This window comes from Tasmannia lanceolata, unplaced genomic scaffold (genome assembly GCF_043159265.1).
Source record: "Tasmannia lanceolata isolate RefF3 unplaced genomic scaffold, GAP_Taslan_0.1 ptg000024l, whole genome shotgun sequence".
In the NCBI taxonomy this organism is placed as follows: Eukaryota; Viridiplantae; Streptophyta; class Magnoliopsida; order Canellales; family Winteraceae; genus Tasmannia; species Tasmannia lanceolata.
The window spans coordinates 5638984-5663022 of NW_027518701.1; positions in this window are offsets into that span (position 1 = coordinate 5638984).

The following is a 24039-nucleotide window of genomic DNA, read 5'->3' on the forward strand; positions in this document are numbered from 1 at the left end:
AGCCGAGAGGGACCCACGTTAATGGATGAACTAAACCATTCATGTGGTGGTCCCGGCTGTAGATAGGCCATGCCCCAAAAATGGGACCCATAGGATGATCTGGCCCTTCGATCTATAGAGGTTTAAAATGGAAAGGTATGAAATAAAAACTTTACAAATTGAAAGGTTAGGATCATCCTATGGGGCCCATATTTAACTCTAGTGCAGCTGCACTCTGAGAAAAAATAGAAAAAAAAAAAGGAAAATTACATTTACACTCCCTCTAGTTTCTCACACATACACTTCTACTCATGTGGTTCTAAACGTGACAACTACACCTCCTATGGTTCCATTGGGTTTTTTAAACTGGACGGACCAGACGGCGAGGCGGAAATGACCAAAATGCCCTCGTCTTCCCCAACTGAAAATTAGCGTTTTCAGACTTGAAAACTAAAAATTTGTTTATTTATCAACATAAACCCTCGATTTAGAGTTTAAGTTATTCTCATTCACACCATTATCATGATTTACACATGAACCCTAATATTTTACGGCTTTTTTTTTGTTTTTATCAATGTTTTTTTCTGTGGGTTTGATGTAGCCATGGGGTGGGATTTCATTGTGTGTGGTGGAGGTGACAGCACGGTGGCCGGAGGTGCGGCGGTGGCCGGAGGTGGCCGGAGGTGCGACGGCGGCGGTGGGAAATGGCGTAACCCTAATCCTTCTGCAAATGAGGGTATTTTTGTCCTCAAAATATTAACCATGGTTAGTTTTAGTCTTGCCGTCAGGTTAAACTGACTGACAGTTGACGGAGGGGGTGTACTTGTCACGTTTTAAAAATCCGGGTTAGAGTTGAATGTGTCAGAAACTAGAGGGGGTGTAAATGTAATTTTCCCAAAAAAAAACAACAACGGCCCATGAATGGATGATCTAAACCATTCATGTGTTGATCCTAGCCATAGATAGGTCATGCACAAATATGGGACCCATAGGATGATCCTAATCCTGACCTCCACAAAGCAAAGGGTTAAGATCATCGTATGGGGCCCATTTGGGGTATGGGTTGGACCCATTCATCATGCGGCAGCTGATGAGTGAGAATTACATGGTGTATGGCTCTATCTTTAGGCCTGTGGGTTTCTGGGCACATAAAACAAATATTTACAAGGGTGCAGCTTGGTCCTAGCTCAACTTAAAACCAGACCTGGCAAACGGGTGGGCCGGGCCAGGTTTCACCCAACTCGTACAGGTTCAAGTAAAAAATGACACGGAATTTTACGGGTCACAATTTGGTGAACCCGTACCCCACCTGTACAGGCTGGGTTGACCCGCGAGTCACTGGTTTGTGTTTTTTTTTTTTTTTGCTGCTTTTATTCCCACACTATAATAGGATGATCCAAACCGTCCATCTGATTAGCTATAACGTAAATAGGTTGTACCCAAAAAATCATTTCCATAGGATGATCCTAGCCCTCTGATCTATGGAGGAATTGCATATTATTATTCATGGAAGCCTTTATAGATCGGTGGGCTAGGATCATCCTATGGAAATGTTTTTTTGGTGGGTGACCTATTTATGGTGCGTTCCATCACATGGACGGTCTAGATCATCCTATGATGCGCTCAGTACAGTACTTTCTGAAAATTACAGGACTATAAAGGCTTACACCATATAAAATCTCGATCATTTGTGTTTTTACGAACTGCAGGTCCACCCGGCCCGCCCCAATTTTGACGTGACATGTACGGGCCGGGTCAAATTTATATAGGTCACTAATTTAGTGACCTGGACCCGGCCCGTTCTGGCAGGCCAGGTGGACCCGCAGGTCGGGTCACTTTTTGCCATGTCTACTTAAAACCTAGTGGTTTAACCTAATTTCGGCTTGTGTTGGCCGGTGCTCCTTGGGTTGGGTTGGCAAGCCAACCCAATTCAACGTTTGGTTAGAGTCAAGGCACTGGGAGCCCAACCCAACCCCCCTTAATTTTTAGGGAAAATGACCAGAAAAAGCTCTATTTTGCATGAATACTAAGAAAGCAATGGTGATTTGAAAAGGACCAAAGAAGAGTGCTTTTCACTGTTCATGGATTTTGGAAGACGAAAATGCCATTCACCTTTTTTCAATCACATATATTATTTTATTATTACTTTTTGAAACTTACCTCTCTCTTCCTTTTCAATCACATCTATCAATCACATCCATTATTTTATTATTACTTTTTGCAAAACAAATTTCAACCGCTATGAAGGGGGTTTTTTGGGGGGTTTTGCAAAACCAATTTCAACTACTATGTAGGGCTTTTGTTATGGTTTTGCAAATGTGAACCATTATTTAGGATTTTGTTAGGATTTTGCAAAACCAATTTCAACCACTATTTATGACTCTGTTAGGGTTTTTCTGTGTTTGAGAACCCTAGTGGTTTAGAGTGTTCAAATAGAGGTTGAAAGTTCCTAAAAAGTGGTTTAATTTATAAAATAGTGGTTTATAGTTGAAATGTATGTGTGACAATCCAAGATGGGGGGTAAATTGGCCAATTAAAAACTTTAGGCTAAATTAGTTGGATTATTAGAAATTAATTTGTTAATTAAGCACCAGTTAATCTAACCCTTGTTGAAATAATCAATATAGTAAAATCTAGGGTTTAGATGTTAATTTAAGCCTATACACTCTAACCCTTGTTCAATAAAACATAAATATAAGTTAGGTTAGAGTTTACCAATGTTAGCCCAAGGGTTCCCATGTGTGGTCCTACTTATTGTTTTGATGACAACAAAACCCAAATTGATTGAAGTAGGGTGGTACTAATAATTTTACCATGATAAGCTTATACAGGAAATTTAGAGTACCAAGATCGACAACAAGGTAAAACATGGCGATCAAAGGCAAAGTGAAGATTCGTCAACCAAGAAGGACAAAGACAAATCAAGTTGAACCTTAGAAAAGGGCAATCAACATCAAGATGGAGTCATTAAGAGTTAAGTCAAATCGAAGACCAAAGAACAAACATGTACAAGGAAGGATAAGCATACTCATTCAACCACCGGACTCAAGAGGATTATTCAAGAGTAGGTTGAATGGAGATCATCTTCAAAACAAGTTTGCAAGTGTTTTTCAAAGAGTTTTCAAAATGTTTTTAAAGCAAAATTCAAGTATACTTTGAAAACCATAACTAAGACCATGTACTTTTCTATCAGAAATGGACCCAAACATTTTTCGATTGAGCCAAAAAAATTTCCACACCTTTCTCTCATATCTACTTTAATAAGTACAAAAAATTGGGAGAAAATTCATTCATTTGCTAGCCAAACTTGCAAGCCAAACCTTGCGGCAGAAGTTTGGTTCGATCATCTGGTTGATCAAAAAGGGATTCAAACGTTTTCCAAATGAGCTAAATTTTGGTCCATAACCTTCTCTAATATCAATACCTATGTGTACAAAAAATCAGAGAAAAACTCATTCATTTGATACATGAACTTGCAAACCAGACCTTGCGGTAGAGGTCTGCCCAATCATCTGGTTGATCCTTGGAGGCAACCAGACGTCTGGGCAGACATCGGGAAAATATGACCGTTGGGAGTTGCAGCTGGTTCTTTTTTTTATTTTTCAAAACCCAAAAATGCCCAATATGTCCTCCAACGGTTATATCTTCTAAAGGCATATATATATGAGTTTATTTTCATCATTTTAACACTTTTGCAAACTTGAAAAAAGAACACTACTTGTGATTCAAGTTTTTCAAGCATTTTTACAAAAGCTCTTCTTCTTTGCTCTAAATCTTGCAATTTACTTTGAAGAAGATCTTCTTAAGCCTACTTGCAATCTATTTGAAGAATAATCACTCAAACTCAACTTGCCATCATCATCAACAAGGTCAAGCTTGAAGCTCAACTTGCAAATCGTCAATAACAAGCCAAGCTTCATCAAGCCTCATAGAGCAATCATCTTCAAGAAGCATTCACGAGCTTTATTTGCATATCTCTTTGTAAAGAAGAATCTTTGCACTAAAACTTAAGTGTATTAGCCTTTGAAGAAGGCACACACACTTGTATTCTTCAAGAAACTCTTGGCGGAGAGTTGGTGGAGAGGGCACCGTATTTAAACCCCTCGTATACATTGTAAAAGTGGAAAGGGCACCAATATTAAATCCTTTGGAATTGGCGAGTGCTCGGAGACGCTGAGCCATCTTCGTGGGCGAGTGTTGAAGACGCGGAGCCTTCTTCGTTGTATCAAGAATCAAACTTCATATAGTGGAATCCCTCAAGGAGCAAAACTTGAGAAGAGTGGAGTATGTCTTGTTTTAGATCGAACCACTATAAACCTTGTGTGCATCTATCTCTTGGTGCATCTCTCTCTCTCTCTCTTCACTTTATCTTCTTGTGGTGTTTGTTCTTTATCCTTTTACTTGCATAAATCATCCACAAAGTGTGTGTTAAAAGAATTAAAGAGAGTAAATCAATTAGGGTTCCACCAAGTGTTTGATAAAAGGCCTAAAAGAAACCATTCATCTTTTTCCTTTATCTTATTATGGGATTTGCATTTTATTTATAATCTTAAATCATCCACCAAGTATTTTGATAAAAAGATTAAAAGAAAATAACCAACGAGTTTTCAAAAGTCATTTAACAAGTGTTTGTCAAAAGGTCTAAGAGAAGATATTCATTTAAGCTTTTGAAAACTAATCTTGCACAAGTTTTTTAAAAGGATAAATTTTTTAATATCCAACCAATTCACCCCCCTCTTAGTTGCCAAACTAGGATTTCAACCAATCACCAAGATGTGCAAACAGAAGGAGAAGAGAAAGCATCTACAAGGTGCAAGATTTATAGTGGTTCGGTCTATCATAAGACCTACTCCACTCTTCTAAGTTTTCCTCCTTAGGCGCTCTACTAAATATGAGATTCTTTAAAGGACGAATCTCCAAGCCGTACACCCGACTTTTCCAATCTCCAAAGGGAACAAACCCTTTCTGCACTAAGCCTTGGCGAGGAATCACACCCTCTTACATTATCTTCACCTTTGTTAACGGGCCGAAGAGTATACTCTCTCTGTCTTCACCTTTTTTAACAGGCCGAAGAGAAGACCCTCGAGTATAATGAAGAAAATGAAAAATAGAATTCTCTTCGCCTCTAGATAGGCGGATTACAAACTTTTAGCTCACAATCACTCCAAGGAAGATAAAATGTAAAGCCTATAGAGTTCCTCTTGACAGAATGTGCAGATGAAAGTTCAAAGAGGTTTAGCTTTTGATAAGAAGGTTTTGGCTCAAAAAAATGGGATTTTATCTTTCTCAAATGTTCAAAAGCTTATTTAGATAGGTTTTAACGGTGTATATATATAGTGTATTTGAAAATATGACCGTTTGAGGCCAAGACTGTAAAAACTGGGTTGAAAAAGTCAACATGCGAAAGCCCCAACGGCTAGTTTGCCCGACAGTCGCAGTCGACCTAGCCACCGCGGTCTCCCGCTTCTATCAGGCGCCCTTTTTAATTTTTAAATTTCTTACCGTCGCGGTCGACCGGCCCCATGGCGGTCGCCTGGCGAGGGCTACCTGTTCACTTAACGTTTAAGCTTAAAAACCTATCCGCGGTCGACTGGCCCTTAGCGGTCGCCTGCCTAAACCCATGTCGAAATGGTTCTGATTCCACAAAACCATTTTCGAGGTCGCCCGGCTCACCCCTGGTCGACCGGCCCGCTCTTGCTATGCAAGTGCTGGATTTCCTGCCTTTTATCCGCGATCGTCCGAGACACCACCAGTCGACCGGCCCTGTGTGAAATTCCATTTTAATTTTAAAAGTTAAGGGGCTTTTGGGCCATGGTCTTCGGGCTTAAGGCCTAGGTTTTCAAACACATTTTTGGGTGTGTGTATGATTTTCAAAGATATAAAACTTAAGTGTTAAAACCATTTGACAACCTTTTGAAAGTGCATTTAAACATAAAATCAAGAGGACTCTAAATACTATCTAAAAATGTATACTATGAGTCTTCTTGGATTGTATCAGCTCCTTTGCACTTTCTTGGACTTCTTCGGCTTGTGAGTGAACATCTTGAACTTTGTCTTGGCTTTTGTGACTCCCTCCAATCTTCAATGCATGTTGTGAGGTACATGAGGTGTCACCAAGGCAAATGAGGATGTCTTCACTGTAGGTGCAAGCTCTTGGTTCCTTTGCTTCTTGATCCACAGTCATGTGTTGAAATGAGTTGTGTAATGGCAATTATGACATGAAAATCCTGTATATAACATAACACCTCAAAGCAACACATTAGTCCATAAATACTAATCAATTTGGTTTGCAAGCATCAAAACAAGAAGGTAAGGTGAATGATTAACCCATGGGAACCCTTGGGCTTACATTCTCCCCCTTTTTTATGATGGCAAACAAATTGATTAGAGAGGAAGGAGATGTCAAACAAATAGATAAATAAGCATGATATGATATAAAAAATAGAGCATAGCTCCCCCTCACTATATGCACATGTATAATGAATGAAAGTAAAGCATATGGTGCACATTTAATGTGGACTACCTAATCAATTCCCAAAACTCTCCCCATTTTGGCAGCAAAAAAAGGTAGAGATATGCAAGTGAAAAGTGCAAGTGTGGTGTCAAGATGAATGATAGCTTATATAAGCTATATATAGGATATATGATATGACATTTAAGCTCTCATGATGCTTATCAAAGTAGAAACCAAAAGTGAAATGCATTGATAAGCCTAATCAAACATACACATGTGAAAAGGACAGTGTAAAACACTTCTATGTTTGGGAATGGGTATAGATGAAGAATATATACTACATATTACTTCTATAGCCCATGAATCTACTAATGATATGATATTTTAGCTCATATAATGCTTATCATAAAGATTTACAAGGAAAAAATTGAGAACAATGCATGATACGCAGTTTTTTTTTTAAATTTTGATCTAAGATTTTGCAAGTTTAGCACAAGTATGGGGCAATAAACCATGTGAGCACATCACAATGGTCTAAATAAACATGAATACGAAACTATTTTGCTCTCCTCCTATGAATTTGTCAGAAGCCCTAGGTGAAACCTATGTGATAGGGCATGACAGGACAATATGATGAAAAAGGTGAATGATTTGAACACTTGGGCTCCATTAGCAACTTTTTTAAGCACGTAAGTATCTACCTAAGCACGGATATGCTCAGATCTATGATAGAACCATTTAGGTTCACAAGTTGCTTCATGAGGGAATCTCTGAACAGTAAGCAGACAAGTCTCTTCCAAAGCATTGATATACTCTGAACTATAATATAACTTTTAGAGATTTTAAGTTGCTTACCCTTAGAGATTCACACATGTGAAAGTGAAGGCTCCCCCTGACTATGTGCATCTAATCTAGATGTAAGAGTTCCAAGCATATAGGCTCTTGATTCGAATTTAATCACCTTAACCATTCCAAATTTTGCTCCATTCAAAAGAGAATTACAATTTGAATAGGAATGGATGCTTATTAGACTTAAGATATGATAGTGAATAGAGTATAGTCTAATAAGCACATAGATACAAGAATCAAACCAATGAGGTACATATCCATGGCAAATAATGGGACATATATATATATATATGATAGAACATTATAAAGCTTCATATATATGAACCAAAGATGGAAGGGTTTTAACAGTTAAGGATCAAAGAATCAACTATCTCTTCCAAGAAATTGTCATTGGCCTTTGATAAAATCTATAAGGCAAGGCATGACAATACACAGTGGCTATAGATATGAATGTTAATGTATAGCCACAAGCTTTTATCATGATGAAGGATATCTTTATCTTCAAAAACACATGATAAGAAACAACTTCATAGGCAATTATATGATCAATTTAAGCAAGATACTTATCCTATGAAGGAGAGTTCTAGAAAGTTTTGAGACTCTAAAACAAGATAATTATCATTGGAAATGATGAAATCACATGAGTTCATCCAAGATAAGTATAATGCCTACAAGGATATAGCATTAAGGCTCAGGCCAAGGAAACTTGACATGCATGAGAGATAATCTCAACATGAAGGCATAAGTCAAGACCCAAACTACAACACATATGGAGCAATGAGGCTCCATATGAGTGTACTTATCATATGTGATGCAGTATACACATCAAACATCATATGATAAGATGGAAGGACAGACAATACACATGTATAGCTCCCCCTTTGTGAGTGACTCATACAAATTATGAATCCAAAGGGCTGTCCAACCACATAGTCACCAAGGTATTTATAGATAAATGATTTACAATCAACCCTTGGGCTACAAATGCATGATTGCTAGGGGAATCACGTGGTACCAAAAGAGATGATACCAAATAAAATTAAATGACAACCTAGCATATCATGCTCCCTTAACTAAGCATATATGACTAATCATGGTTAAGATGTTGGCTAGAAGCCAAAGAGATTAGATGTTTTAATTAAAGAGATGAGTGTACACTCTCCAACTTACTAGGTAAGAGGACTACGAGTACCAATTTAGTAGCTTTTAACTTTAGGTTTACCATCTTTACCATGTAGCTAATATCTTACAAAGGGAATAAAACTATAGATTATATAAATATGCCAATTTAGCTCAAATCTATAGAACTCAGATAGGAGAAAAACAGACTATGAAGGACTATGTCTGAGAGAGACATCAATGGCTCATGTAAGTGAGAGCGTACCACTATGGGTAATTATGAGCAAGATATGACCTTAATAAGTGTTCCCATCACAATGTATTGCATGACAACCACCATCATGGGTAAATGCCCAGAAATGAAACTAGATTCTTATAAGATTTTCAATTTTGCTCAAATGAGATTTATATATTGAATCTAGACTCATTTCCAACTTCCCTATATAATACATTCTTATATGAACTTTTAGGGAAAGATCCAAGGACTTTTTAGAGTATGTCAAGAGATAAACAACTTTGACAAATGCATTCCAAAATGAACTACTATGATTAGATAATTTTATCTTAGTCATGAGAGGATATTCATTTTGAGCTTTTGGAATACATCTATTTTAACCTATCAAGATTTCTTATGCATTTAATGATAACCATTTAGCACACAAGAATAGGTTTGAAGGACAATTAGGTGCATAGTAATAGACATGTTTACTCACCTAGGGCATAAGAGATGTCTAAGAAGGATTTGAGTGGATTTCCTTAGACATAGCTTTTAACTTTTTAATTTTGCTAGAGATGAAACCCCAAACAAGTTGAATGTTCTAACATCTAGCAAGAGCCAAATTTGTCCTAGATAGAGTTCAAATATAGAGGAAATAGACTTGTTAGATCAAGTTGAACTCATGGACAAGGAGTGGTTGATTTTCATGGAAGCACACATGGTTTTCACGTTAAAATTTTCTATTGTGGATTTTCTTTGTGGATGAATACTAAGTGCAAGAAGATTTAAAACACAGTGTGAGCACTTAGACTAAATATTCTAGAGTGATATTCAATAAAGTACAAAGATATAGTCTACAACAAGTATAACATTGTTTTACTTATAGACTATAGCATGGATATGATGTGATCATTAAAGCACAATGTAAACTAGGTGCAAATAATGTAACATTGAAGTAAAGCATCTAGAGACAAATCATATGATATAGCAACTAAGCACAACCCCATATATCAATAAATTCAAATAATGATTTGAGTGGGGGACTTTGGAACCCAAATTACTTTGGTTCCGACCAAGTTTGTTTTTGGGAGTGTATATTTTCTTATCTAAACAAACTTGTTTGACTTCACAAATCTAAGTTTGCACCTAGACTTGTGATGTCCTAATCTACCACAATAAGTACATGAATAATGATTGGTAGATGAGGAACATGAGGAACCATTAGAATGATGAAGACAAACATGTTTGTCTTTATCCTCTTGTAATCTTTGGTTCTTTATAGAGAGTTATTCATTTACTAATTTTATCTCATTCACTAGATTTTCAAAACACTTTATTTGTTGAGATAAATTAGCTTTAAGTTTTTCTTCATTTTCACAAACATGTTTGTATTTTTCATTTAAATCCATGTTTGTGTTAGCAAGGCTTTTTTTTTTTTTTCAAAGGCATTTATCTTTTAATTAAGTCATCATTTTTATCTATCAAAATTTTGCGCAAATGACTTAATTTTTCATTTCTTTTCAAACTTTCATTTACTTCCGATTTCAAATTGTCAATTTGACTTTTCAAATCAGAGATTGAATGTTTAAAAGAATTTTAATTTGCAAAAGATTTTTGTGATATCTTTTTGTTCAAAAAATTTTATCATTTGAAAAGTGACAAATATTTTTCTCAAAAATATCTTCTAGAGTTGTCCAAATATCTTTTGAATTGATGCATTTAGAAATTTTCTCAAAAATGTTTGGAGTTAAACCACAACATAATAAGATCATTGCCTTTGAATTCAAGAAAAATAGTTTTAAATCATTTTTAGAACATTTTCTTGAAATAAAAAATCCACTTTCAATGACATCTAACATGTCAAAGTCTATGGATTTGAGATAGGCTAGCATTTGAATTTTTCAAGCTCTAAAATTCGTTCCATCAAAAGATGGAGGAATAAGAGTGGATTTGCCTAGCTCAAAATCCATTTGGATTGTCACAGATCTTTTCTCTTGTAGGTTTTAAATTTAAAAATCTCTATAAGAGCCTAAGATCTAATACCAAATGAAATGTAAGTGTGACAATCCAAGAGGGGGGTGAATTGATCAATTCAAAATTTTAGGCTTAATTAGTTGGATTATTAGAAATTAATTTGTTAATTAAGCACTAGTTAATCAAACATTTATTAAAATAATCAATATAGTAAAATCTAGGGTTTAGATGTTACTTTAAGCCTATATACTCTAACCCTTGTTCAATAAAACATAAATATAAGTTAGGTTAGAGTTTACCAATCACCAAGATGTGCAAAGAGAAGGAGAAGAGAAAGCATTCACAAGGCGCAAGATTTATAGTGGTTCGGTATATCATAAGACCTACTCCACTCTTCCAAGTTTTTCTCCTTGGGCGCTCCACTAAATATGAGATTCTTCAAAGGGCGAATCTCCAAGTCGTACACCCGACTTCTCCAATATCCAAAGGGAACAAATCCTTTCTGCACTAAGCCTTGGCGAGGAATCACACCCTCTTACAATATCTTCACCTTTGATAACAGGCCGAAGAGTAGACCCTCTCTATGTCTTCACATTTCTTAACGGGTCGAAGAGAAGACCCTCGAGTACAATGAAGAAAATAAAAAATAGAATTCTCTTTGCCTCTAGATAGGCGGATTACAAACTTTTAGCTCACAATCACTCCGAGGAAGATAAATTTTAAAGCTTATGGAGTTCCTCTTGATAGAATGTGCAAATGCAAGTTCAAAGAGGTTTAGCTTTTGATAAGAAGGTTTTGGCCCATACAAATGAGATTTGATCTTCTTAGATGTTCAAAAGCTTATTAAGAGGAAAATATGATCGTTTGGGGGCAAGACTGTAAAAAACTTGGTTGAAAAAGTCAACCTGCGAAAGCCCCAATGGCGAGTTTGCCCGACCATCCCGGTCGCCCGCCTCTATCGGGCCCCCTTTTTAATTTTTAAATTTCTTACCGTCACGGTCGACCAGCCCCATGGCGGTCGCCCGGCGAGGGCTACCTGTCCGCTCAACGTTTAAGCTTAAAAACCTATCCGCGGTTGTGGACCCCGATCCTAGAGAGGCGGGGGACGAGCCTCCGAAAGTGTCTAGATCATCCACGTGAATGAGAGCTCTACCAAGAACTCTAAAAAAATGCCCCTCACAGCATGAGTGGAGATGTAAAGTGAGATACCTCTCGATTCGAGGACTAGCTTAGATTCGAGACTTACCATAAACAAAGAAGAGTCACCATCCAGGGAAGTCGGCCCTGGAACCCATACTATGCTCTGTTACAATGGATAACCAGAGATACAAAAGGTTTGGGTCTGATTACAAATTTGGAAGGTCCGAAGAGCACCTCATCACCCCAAGTGCAAGCACCTGGTCTCTTATGCCATTTATTTATCGACCTTGAAGAATTTTGGGCGAAAATCATATGAAATGGGAACAGATATCCTCGAGAAGACGTCTACCTAATCATGCATGACTCCGGGATGCAAATAATAAGCACACGCAAAATAAAAATGAAAGAAGTGTCACCTAAACATAGTTAGGTTATGAATGTCATACCTAATTGGTGTCTAAGTTCTGATGGACAAACACATGCATGCTGCAGCTAAAGGTATAAGGTCTGTACATGAAAGTAAGAAAACACAACAAAACACACAGCACCGCTCAACTCCACACACGACTCGACACAACAAATCCTAGACTCTAATGTGATACTTGACTCGGACCAAGATGGCCATCCATCTCGGCTGCTCTACGTATCCCGGCCTCGGGAAGAATCAGAGTCGACGTAGTTCGGTGACCTATTCTAAACTACGATGCCTAACCATCTAAGACCGCTATCCAAGACTCGATCAACTAGATCTGACTAGTTTTTAAAGCTTTTCGCACAATTGCTTAAGTTCAAGTGATTTATAATTTTTAGGACTCTCTATATGCCCTAACTAATGCAAGTTGGTTAGCCTTAAGCTAATGCAGGTGATTCCTATATCCTATGTGTAACTAGGTTGTATGTCCTAAGGAAAACCATGGGTAAACTAAGTGTTTCCTAGTCTAGCCATCGGCCCGACTAAGTGTCTAACCAACTACGACTCGAGGCCTTCTAACTCTAGGGACACTCACACGACAAGACACACAAACCATCAACATAACCAGGATAGACTCCTAACTCTAAGACACCCCAAAAATATAGGATACACTCCTAACTCTAGAGGAAGATCTTTTCAAAAATAGTTGTAAAAGATTCGTTTGAAGAATTTTTTGTATTTTTAGAAGGTTTAAAATGTTTATTTTGAAAGGTTTGACTGGACCTGGGATAAGGATCCCAAGCTGTTGTGGGACCCGATCCGGCGAGAGGGACTCACACAAAAATCAGATTAAACCAAAGAATTACTTAAAAAGCAAACCTAATGGTATCCTAAAATCAAATAAAAAATTCCAGTAAATATATAATAGATTATTAAATTTTCTATCAAAATTTCAAAACATAAAAATTAAATCTCCTCCATAAAATCGATTTTAAATAGAAAAGGGGAATTTATTTTCTAAGAATTGAAACCCATTTATTAAAATAAATTACAAAACCATATTAAAACTTTGCAAAATCAATTGAAAATTTTTCTCTAACATTTCAGTAACCTAAGTTACTAGTTTGTAAAAAAAAAATTCAAAAATTAACTAATTTAATACGAAAAAGAATTACGGCACGTAAACCGAATAATCGATTAGAAAACAGTAAAGAAAATATTTCTTTCAAAATTTTATTCCATGAAAACTTCAATTTATAATTAAACATGAGTTCTAGAAAGTTTAATCAATTTTTAAAATCGTTTGATATTTGTTAAAAATAACCCAAAATTAAAATAAATTAAAACCGGATTAAAAAATCAAAAAACTTCCAAACATTTTATAATGAACTGAAAATCTAAAAATCGGTTTGGAAACAAAATTTCATGAATTTTGGACTTGATTGGACCCGTTTTTCATTTTATTCTTCAAGAAATAACCTTTTGTTGGGTTAACTTTTGAAAAATAGAACGGAAACCGAGGCGGTCAAACCATGGTCAAAGATTATGATTTCCAGTAGTTTTAGAATTTTTAGAACCCTAAAAAAATCATTTTTTGAAAAAGATCATTTTTTCAAACATTTGCTTTGAAAATTCCATTTAAATACATATTGAAAAGAAAAGAAAGAAATTCAAGATTTATGTGGGGGAAAATTAATTTTTGGGCGAAATTTTAGATTTTAAAAGCCTATAATCTATGTTTGCTACCCTCATAGCATAGCTGCAATATATGTAAGATACCTCTTGATCCAGAGACCAAAGCCTCGAAACCAAGACGTACCTAAAATAACTCAGAGTCGTCATTCAGGGGAGTCGGCCTTGGAACCCATAAAGTAAATCCTCTGTGCAATGGATAACCAGAAATAAAAGGGTCCGTGCCTGATTACGAACGGGGAATGTCCAGATAGCACCCCCATTCACCCGAGCGAACATACTGGAATTTTAAAAGAAAAGTCATAGATTTAATGCTTCAAAAAATAAAACCGTAGCATGCTTTTCTAATTCGCAAAGAAGGAAAATTCTTACCGTCGATCGCGATCAGTGTCTCTTGGGTTGGTAATCCGAGATATTCGCTTTGTCCAACCCTTTGGTATGATGAAGAAGACCCCAAAGATCCTTGATGTGTGATTTGTTGAAGAAGAAAAGGGAATTCAAGAATCCCTTTTGTGAAGAACCCTTGAGAGAGAGATGAACACACTTAAAGAGAGAAGATGTTTTTTTCTCTTTTTTTTTCTTGGGAGGAGAGAGAAAAATGACGAATTTTGATTTTTTTTAATCCTTCCTAGGATTGTTTGCTTTGATTTTTATACAAAAAAGATAGGGTTAAGAGAGAAATAGTAGTTTCCAATGTGAGAGCTCCTATTTTTGGCTTGTTTCCAATTTCTTTCTTTCTTGTTTCCAAATTGGATTTGATTCCAATCTTAATTTCTTCTCAATCAAGACATGCTATTCTCATTCCACATTCCTTCTTTGGAAAAAAACTTTTTTAAGCAATCATTCATCTTTTCCTTCTTTCAATCTTTTTTTTATTCTTTTTATTTTTCATGTAACAAATATGATGTCACCATTGTGACATCATCAAGGTTGGATGCTCAACTCATGTGAGTCAGCCATGTGGGACGCCCACCATGGTGGTTGACCCATATGGGTGAACCCACATGAGCTCCATCTTTGCAGGCTAAAGCCCAATGGACCATTTCACACGGGTTTCGGGTTTTTCCGTAAAAATTCAATAAAATCTTTCTAAATTCAATATTCTATATATGGACCCAACCCATTAGACATTTATGGTGCATCCCTCCCATATGATCGGACCATCTTTTTGGAAAACAACTTTTCGGACCAAAATGCCCCTATTTGACTGTTAGACATCCAAATGCGACCAAAATAGCCTCAGATTGGTTCACCCCTAAAGGGGAAAATTAAAAATGAAAAGTCTTTATGGTCAAACTTCAAAAATAGAACTTTTAAAATTGGGTTCTTTCGGTGAGCAATATTAAGCATGATCATTTGGTATCATCTGAAAATACCCAAAATGCCCTAAACACTCAGAATTTTCAAATTAAGCGAAACCCCTGGGAAATTCTAAATTTAGCAGGTTTTCCAAAATTCAGAAAATCATTTATAATCTCTCAGACATATTTCGGGGATCAAAAGAATTATACAGGAAAAGACCAAATTACCCCGAGGTGCTAGAATTTGGCGAGACTAGGAAAAACCCTGAGAAATTCTAAAAATAGCAGATTTACGAAAATTTATGAACGGACTCAAGATTTCTTAGACATAACTTAGGGACCAAATATGATATGTTGAAAATGTCTAAAATACCCCCGAAATGCAAGACTAAGAGAAAATCTTGAGAGATATAAAATTAGCAGGTTTCCCAAATCTAAGGAAATACTTTTGAATCCATCAGCCGCACCCTCAAGATGGTTTTGGATATATGAGAAATGATTGAAATATCCATAAGATGATGAAAATGTGGAAGCCCCATGAATTTCTAAAAATAGAAGTTTTTGCAAAATTTATAAAATCACTCAAGATTTCTCAAATATAGCTCGGGGGTCAGACGAGACACATCGGGATGACCAAAATACCCATGTAGTATAAAAATGGGCAAAAATGAGGGAAACACCAAAAATTCTAAAAATAACAGGTTTTTTCAGTTGGTTGGAAACTTGAATTTTCATCTTTTAGATACCATTGGAACACCCTAGAAACCTTTAAGATCGCGAATCAACTTCAGAATTCCTTCAACGAGGCGAAATCTACCCTAAAATGCAGAGATGCTTAATCTTAGGTGGAATACGGACTCAAAACTTGACAAACTACCAAATCTTTTGCTTTTTTAAAGTGTAGCAAAATGGGGGTGTCTACAGATGCCCCTTTTTAGTAGAGATGACGTAGTTATCGAATACCAAAGCAAAAGTGACAGAACCATTTTGCATAGCTTTAACCAACAAAATACTCACAACTCGCAATGCAACCTAAATGCTTCCTAGTGCAAGACCCTAGATAAAGTCCTAGAATTAAAAGGTTTAAAGAATCATTTACTTTGAACACCTTGAGTTTGGTGGTTCAGAATAATGAGAAAAGTGGATTCAATCCGACTACCAAAATTTTTGCCAGTCTGGAAGGGACGCAACGCTGTTTTCAAATGGCATTGAGAGAACGAGAGATCACTTTTGAATGGACCGAGAAAGGATGAGATACCGTATTTGTACAGTTCCCAAAGAAAATGAGATACCGTATTTCTACAATTCCCAAAAGGAATAAGAGACCATTTTTTAATGGACTCAGAAAGGATGAGATACCGTATTTGTACGGTTCTGATGAAATGAGACATCATATTGATATGATGCTCAGAGATCATTTTCAAAAGGGCTTGGAAAGAACGAGATATTGTATTCATGCAGGTTCAAAAGGGATGAGAGACCATAGTCGTATGGACTCAAGAGAATAAGAGACCATTTTCGAATGGACTGAGAGAGAATGAAATACCGTATTTATACAGACTCTAAGAAAATGAGACATCATATTTGTATGATGCTTAAAGAGAATAAGAGATCATTTTCGAATGGACTCAGAGAAGATGAAACATCATATTTATACGGATTCCAAGGCAATGAGACATCATATTTGTATGGTGCTCAAAGTGAATAAGAGACCATTTTCGAATGGACTCAGAGAAAATGAAACATTTTATTTATACGGATTCCAAGGAAATGAGACATCGTATTTGTATGATGTTTAAAGAGAATTAAGAGACCATTTTTGAATGGATTTAGAAATAATGAAATACTGTATTTGTACAGTTCCCATAAGAAATGAGACACTACATTTGTATGATGCTAAAAAAGAATAAGAGATCATTTTCGAATGGACTCAGAGAGAATGAAATACCGTATTTTTACGGATTCCAAGGAAATGAGACATCATATTTGTATGATGTTCAAAGAGAATTAAGAGACCATTTTTAATGGACTCAGATAAAATAAAATACGGTATTTTTACGGATTCCAAGAAAATGAGACATCACATTAGTATGATGTTCAAAGAGAATTAAAAGACCATTTTTGAATGGACTCAGAGAGAATGAAATACCGTATTTTTACGGATTCCAAGGAAATAAGACATCGTATTTGTATGATGCTCAAAGAGAATTAAGAGACCATTTTTTAATGGACTCAGAGAAAATGAAATACTGTATTTTTACGGATTCCCAGGAAATGAGACATCATATTTGTATGATATTTAAAGAGAATTAAGAGACCATTTTTAAATGGGTTCAGAGAGAATGAAATACTGTATTTTTACGGATTCTAAGAAAATGAGACATCATATTTGTATGATGTTTAAAGAGAATTAAGAGACCATTTTTGAATGGATTTAGAAATAATGAAATACTGATTTGTACAGTTCCCAAAGGAAATGAGACACCACATTTGTATGATGCTCAAAGAGAATAAGAGATCATTTTCGAATGGACTCAGAGAGAATGAAATATCGTATTTTTACGGATTCCAAGGAAATGAGACATCATATTTGTATGATATTCAAAGAGAATTAAGATACCATTTTTAATGGACTCAGATAAAATGAAATACCATATTTTTACGGATTCCAAGGAAATGAGACACCACATTTGTATGATGTTCAAAGATAATTAAGAGACCATTTTTTAATGGACTCAGATAAAATAAAATACCGTATTTTTTCGGATTCTAAGGAAATGAGACATCATATTTGTATGATGCTCAAAGAGAATAAGGGACCATAGTTGTATGGACTCGGAGAGAATAAAATTTCATATTTATACGGAGTTCATGAAAATGAGACATTACATTTGTATGATGCTCAAAGAGAATAAGAAACCATTTTTGAATGGACTTAGAGAGAATGAAATACTGTATTTATACGGAGTTCAAAGAAATGAAACATCATATTTGTATGATGCTCAAAGAGGATAAGGGACCATAGCTGTATGGACTCGGAGAGAATGAAATCCCGTATTTATATGGACTCAGAGAGATTTAACTTGTTTGCAAGCGAGATGGGAGATCAAATTGCTTGGTTGATCAATTGTTGCTTAATTGATGACTTTGACGATGGAGAATTTGGAGATTTTTCATGAACTTGAATTCGATGTGAAGTTGAATTGGATGAACTTTAGTTTCTTGAAATCAATGAATGATGAAATCGGGGACAATAGAGATCGTGCCCGATGAAGATATTGGAAACTAAGACTTTGACGAATGACGAGACGACAAACCTTAGGAATGAAGAAGCATGACTAACGAGAATGGTTTAGGAACGCTTTCAGGAAGCTTCAACAAGATTTTTTGCAAAGAGACTGTTGGTCTTTTCTTCTGGGGATTTTGATAACTGAAACCTTGATCTAACTACCTAGGATTGGTAATATAGAATAACGGCTCTCTTGGATACTGAAAATTAGAAAGTGAGAATTTTTCTTTGACAGGTGTTTAGATAAACATTCTTGACCAGGATAGTATTCAACTACCAGAAAGGAAATTAAATTTTTTAAGGGTTCATCTTTCTGAGAAACTGGCCCAACCAGCATTACATATGAAATCCTCCAAGCGTCAGGTGCCTTTTGGGGGCATGGTCATCTTAAGGAAACTGCACTTCCTGATGTTTCTACTTCGGAATGCTTCTAAGCTGATCTTCTTTAAAACGAAGCTCTTTGACTAGATTCTCGAGATCTTTCCTTCAGGATTAACTTGGCGCAGGTACAATCGCAGGGAACTGACGACACCGGGCCTCTTTCACCGAGACAGTTGCATTATTTGGATAAGGACGACGATTGACTCTTCCTAAAGAGGAAGTTTGGATAGAAGACACTACTCAAAGGATTGAGGAGCTATGGAAGAGTGAACTTAGAATAATAAAGATTGACTGACTACACTGACAAACACAGTGATGCTTCTGACTTAGTTAATATTTTGTTTGGTAAGTCTTAGCTTTTCAAAGAGTAGTTTCTCAATTGGTTAACACTGGACTTCTTCCTTAAAACAGTAATGCCTCAAGGATTTAATTCCTTCGTTTCAATGCCCCAAGTTTCTAGGATGACCCTGGAGCTTGCTTGAACTTCCTTTCGATCTTCAGTCTTGATTCTGGCTGTAGCCTTCTTATAATGATTCTCTTAGCATGACCAAGTTACCTCTTCAGGATTTTTAACTTGGCGGATCGTGTTAGCCTTAACTTTTGCCTGAATCGTCCTTTCAGATTTTCAACTCAGCAGGCTATCCCCTTAGCTCTTACCTAAGCCGCCCTTTCGGATTTTCAACTTAGCAGGGGAATGATCTTAAATTTTGCCTAGACCGCTCTTTCAGGTTTTCAGTCTAGTAGATCTTCAAACTCCGTTCTTTTCTTTCTTCTTTTTTTTTTTTCAATTTTGGGACTTAGATCCTTGATTCTGAACATCTAAAGGACTTTGTAGGTATGATAAGGCTTTTCAAAAAATGGCTTAAGCTTGAACAAAGATTTCGACCGAACCTGTGAACAGCTTGTCTACGTATCCCAGGATAAGAATCAGGTTGTGCGTAGTTCAGGACGGATGCCCTTAGTTTCAAGGTAAATGGGATTTTTCCCTTTTTCTTTTGGAACCTTGTCCCTCCCTTTTTTTAGTTTCGGAACCATTGAATCTTTTCTTTTGAAATGACCGAACTCGGTTTTACCGAGCTGCCTACGTACCTCAATGTAGGGACCAGGCTGAGCGTAGTTCCAGGCGGATGCCCATAGTTTGATGAGTTTTCAAGAAAATTTCATTCAGGCTCAAAGGGTTTGCAAACCGGTATTATTTTGACGCTGGGTTATGATTTTCGGATTTATTTGGCCAAAGGAGGCCTCTCGATGTTCAGATTGCGAATCAATCTAGGTTACTAGAGTCCCTCTGGTACTTATTTCTTTTTTTTCTTTTTTTTTCACGGAGTTTGACAGCATTTTCCAGTAAAAGATAATGATTCTTCTTCCTTCTGGATATTGATATACTTTGACTTTGAGAGTGCATAATGGTTTTTTTTTGACATATTTTCATCCTTGAATCGGTGACTCTTGATATTTTGATGATCGCTCTGAGATGATTGATCTTGCACTTTTCATATTGAATTCGATGGCTTCCCATTGTCACTGGTGAAACCAGTGACCAGGGCCATTGACTGGAGATATGGAAATTGTTTCCAATCCATGCCCCTTGTATAGCATGTGACATTCTCTTCCTTCATTCTTTCTTGGACCTTTTATCTAGGTCTTTCTCCTGGCATTATTGGTAGCGCTTACTGGACCATCTCTTTATCCTCGAAATGGGTTTACCAATTCAGTGCCAATGTTTATCATTTTGATTTCCTCTTTTAGAGGCTGGGCTCGGCGCTCCTCCTCTTGTTTGAGCATAGGCTGCAACTCAAGAGGAGTTTCGTCGGCATCTTCTTCCTCATTCGAGGGAGTCTTATTATTATTATTAAGATCAGAAGTATACTTGAGAAATAAACATAAAGAGCTATTGGGGCTGAAATTTCATTGAAAGAAAGGCTATTACATCCCATGACCTATCCTGAACATGCTCAGGATTCACAACTCTAAAAAATAAGAAGAAAAGCAGAAGATAATTGGCCTGGACTAGGCATTGACCTTGAACTGTAGAACTGTAAGACTTGACTCAATAACTAGACTGACCATAATGACTCAACTCAATAAAAAAGTGAAGGACTAAAACTGCAACTGCTGCAACTGTCTGGCTTTGGAGGCTGGATGAAAGCCGGTTCATGTCTAGTATTCTCAATTTTTGATTCTTCTTCATTGCACCTGGACCGGTGCTTCTCAAGTATAGGGTCTTCTAAGCATTGAGATTGGTAGGCTACACGGCAAGGTTCTGCATGGGATTATCAACAATATTCAGCGCTTGTTGGCATGCCAGCCTAAGTTCATCAACCAATTTCTGGATTACATGCCTCAAAGTTATGCATTGATCAGTGCTATGCCCCCATCCTCGGTGAAAATCACAGTGATCCTGTGCCCTCCATATCTTGGGGAGTGGATTAGGAGGAGGTTTAATGGGAGGTAAATAAATATTGCCTGAAGCCAATTCTCGTTGTAATATGATAGACGGTGGAAACGGGAGAGGGGTAAATTTCTTATTGAGCTTTTGCTTAGGTGTAGTCCCTGACTGATCGTATTTGAATATCATAGGATTTTGTAGGTCCTTGATATTTTTTGAAGTAAATTTGCCCCCTTTATAAGCCCCATGTGTTGTGGCCTCTTTGATTTCCTAACCTGTTGAGACCGGGCTCAATATATTCTGACCTATCAATGTACATTGCTGGTCGTGATTATCGTAAGGCTTTCTCTTCATTTGCTCAAACCATGGTTTGCGGTCATCAGGAAAGGATGAAGTTCCGCCGCTTGACAAAAGATTTTGAGGGTCGAGGAGCTCCATGTCTATAAGGTCTTAAATATCATATTTCAAACTGAGGCATTTATCAGTAGCATGACCAGGACGTAAATGGTAATCACAAAATTCTTTCATTTAGAAGGTCTTGGGAAGAGGATTAGGAACAGGCTCTGGTCCCAATAGTGTTATCATTCTTTCCTTAAGCAACCATTTCAAAGCATCAGGTCACGAGATTGGCAAGTCAGTGAATTCTCTTTTAGGAGTCTCAGATGGTGGCTCTTGGTCATATTCAAGAATTAAGGGCCCAACAGAATCCTGATGGTGCCGAGAGACAGAGTTCCTGGTAAAACATCCTTCACTTTGATATTTTTGTCAGCGAAATGTTCAGAACTTTGGGACTGACAATGCCAGGTTTGCATTTGTTGCTTCATCTGATGAACTTCTTCTGTTAGCGCAGCCATTTGTCTAGAGAGATTCACAATCAGTTCTTCTGAACCCATAACTATGGAGAAGCTAGGACCTTTACCCTTAGAAATAATAGTGGTTGGACCAAATTTCTCAGTCAGTTGAGCTTTGATGAATTGATTTTCTTCCTTCAATTCCTTCATCTGTTGGACGAGCTGGGTCAAGGCTTCCATGATGCAAGAGAGCTGGAAATTTTTCATAGAGTCTGCCATGAGTATGGAATGAGAGGATTAGAGATGCTTCCAAAGAAAATGTGGAATTAGCTTCCTCACTGACCGCGAATAGATTCAAACCCATAAGCTTTCCTGATTTTTTCAGTTGTGAACAGTCCTGACATAGAAACAATAAGAATGGTATATGAGCTTGACATTCAAGAAGTGTTCCTTCTCAATGACTGAAAAAAGATTACATGCTAAGCAAGTAATTGGGACAATAGAATGAATCCTAAAGGACCAAGACATGACAATGATGACAGAATCGTATAGGGGAATGCCCCTAGTTTAAGGATCATGAGAGTGAATTCTGAAGGGTTTAGCAAAATAATCTCAAAAAAGGTTGCCCCTAGAGTAAGAAGAGACCAATGATATATAAACGATATAAACAAGGTTGGATCATCTGGACCAGGTATGATCAGATCTTGAGATTGTATAATCGAGAGGTCTTGAGACTCTGTTCCTGCCAGTTAGGGGATGGTGAGATTTGTATGAAGTTATGATCGAATCGTATGATAGAAGAATGAAAGACACACAATCACAAGATTATGTGAGATTGCATAGGATTGCTTTCAACGGATAGATCAAGAATAGACCAATCCTATGAGATCTTGGAAAAGATGAGATGAGATTGCATCGGATTACTTTCAACCGATAGATCAAGAATGGACTAATCCTATGAAATCTTGAGAAAGATGTGATTTATATCTTAATCCCAAAGGGAAAGCTTTTAATCTTCTTACATTTTAACAAGTGTTACCTGAAGGCACCAATCCCTAATCCTAATCTAGCGGAGTGGAGAGAGGATCTCGACTCATGACTCTGTTTGTGTACCTAAGGACCGATCGTAGCCATTGGAAGATGGACTACGGCCTAATCTAGACACAAATGGGTAGGATATCCTAAGCTAGGCTCACACACGTGGTGCACGTGTGTTTTTATCCTATATGCATGTGTGGGTTAATTTAGGGGTAAGGCGAAGAGTTTTCTTAGCGCGAATCCGTGTTCGATATACTGTACCAGTATCCGGCGTATCAGTACGTGAACCAACGAATCTGTTTATGCACCATAAAGGTACTAGTCTAAGGGTGTAATGCTTCTCTCACAGAGGCACCAGGTGATGAAATCCCAGTCAACCATGCTAGATAGCACTCTGGGTTCCTAAAAGAACGTGTGTGCATGTGAGATGCATGGGTTTAAATGCAAGTGATGTATGTGTGTGCAATATGTTTGCACAATCTATGATGCCTTCAGGTTTTGTTAGATTAAGTTTGAGTATAATGTGATGAGGAAGTAAAGCAAACAAACTAATCTACCAAGTATACAAGAGATAGAGTTATTATGAGCCAGTTAAACTAAACTCAAATGAGTTATCTTTTCAAATTTTAATGAAGTTAGGTGGTCCTCAGCAGAGTCGCCAAACTGTGGGACCCTATCCGGCGAGAGGGTCACGAGCGCAAGAGGCGCTACAGTCTCTCTTAGTCTCTCGTACCCACACGATTGGCGTGTGCTTTTTATTATTAATTTTGATTACCCAACCAAGCAGGCAGCAACCAAGCCATAGGGTGCAAACAAAAGTGCAACCCAGTACTAATAAGGGCAGGGGTAAGCCGCCGAGCCTAGTAAGGTGTGATTTAATTCATCTTTTTCGTGAACTTGGGATCACTAAGGTAATCCGAATTCCACGCAAAAGAGACTGACAGAGTCGCCACCTAGATGAGGGATCTATGACCCATAATTGACCAGAAATCTAGACTCGTTACCTGGTTACGA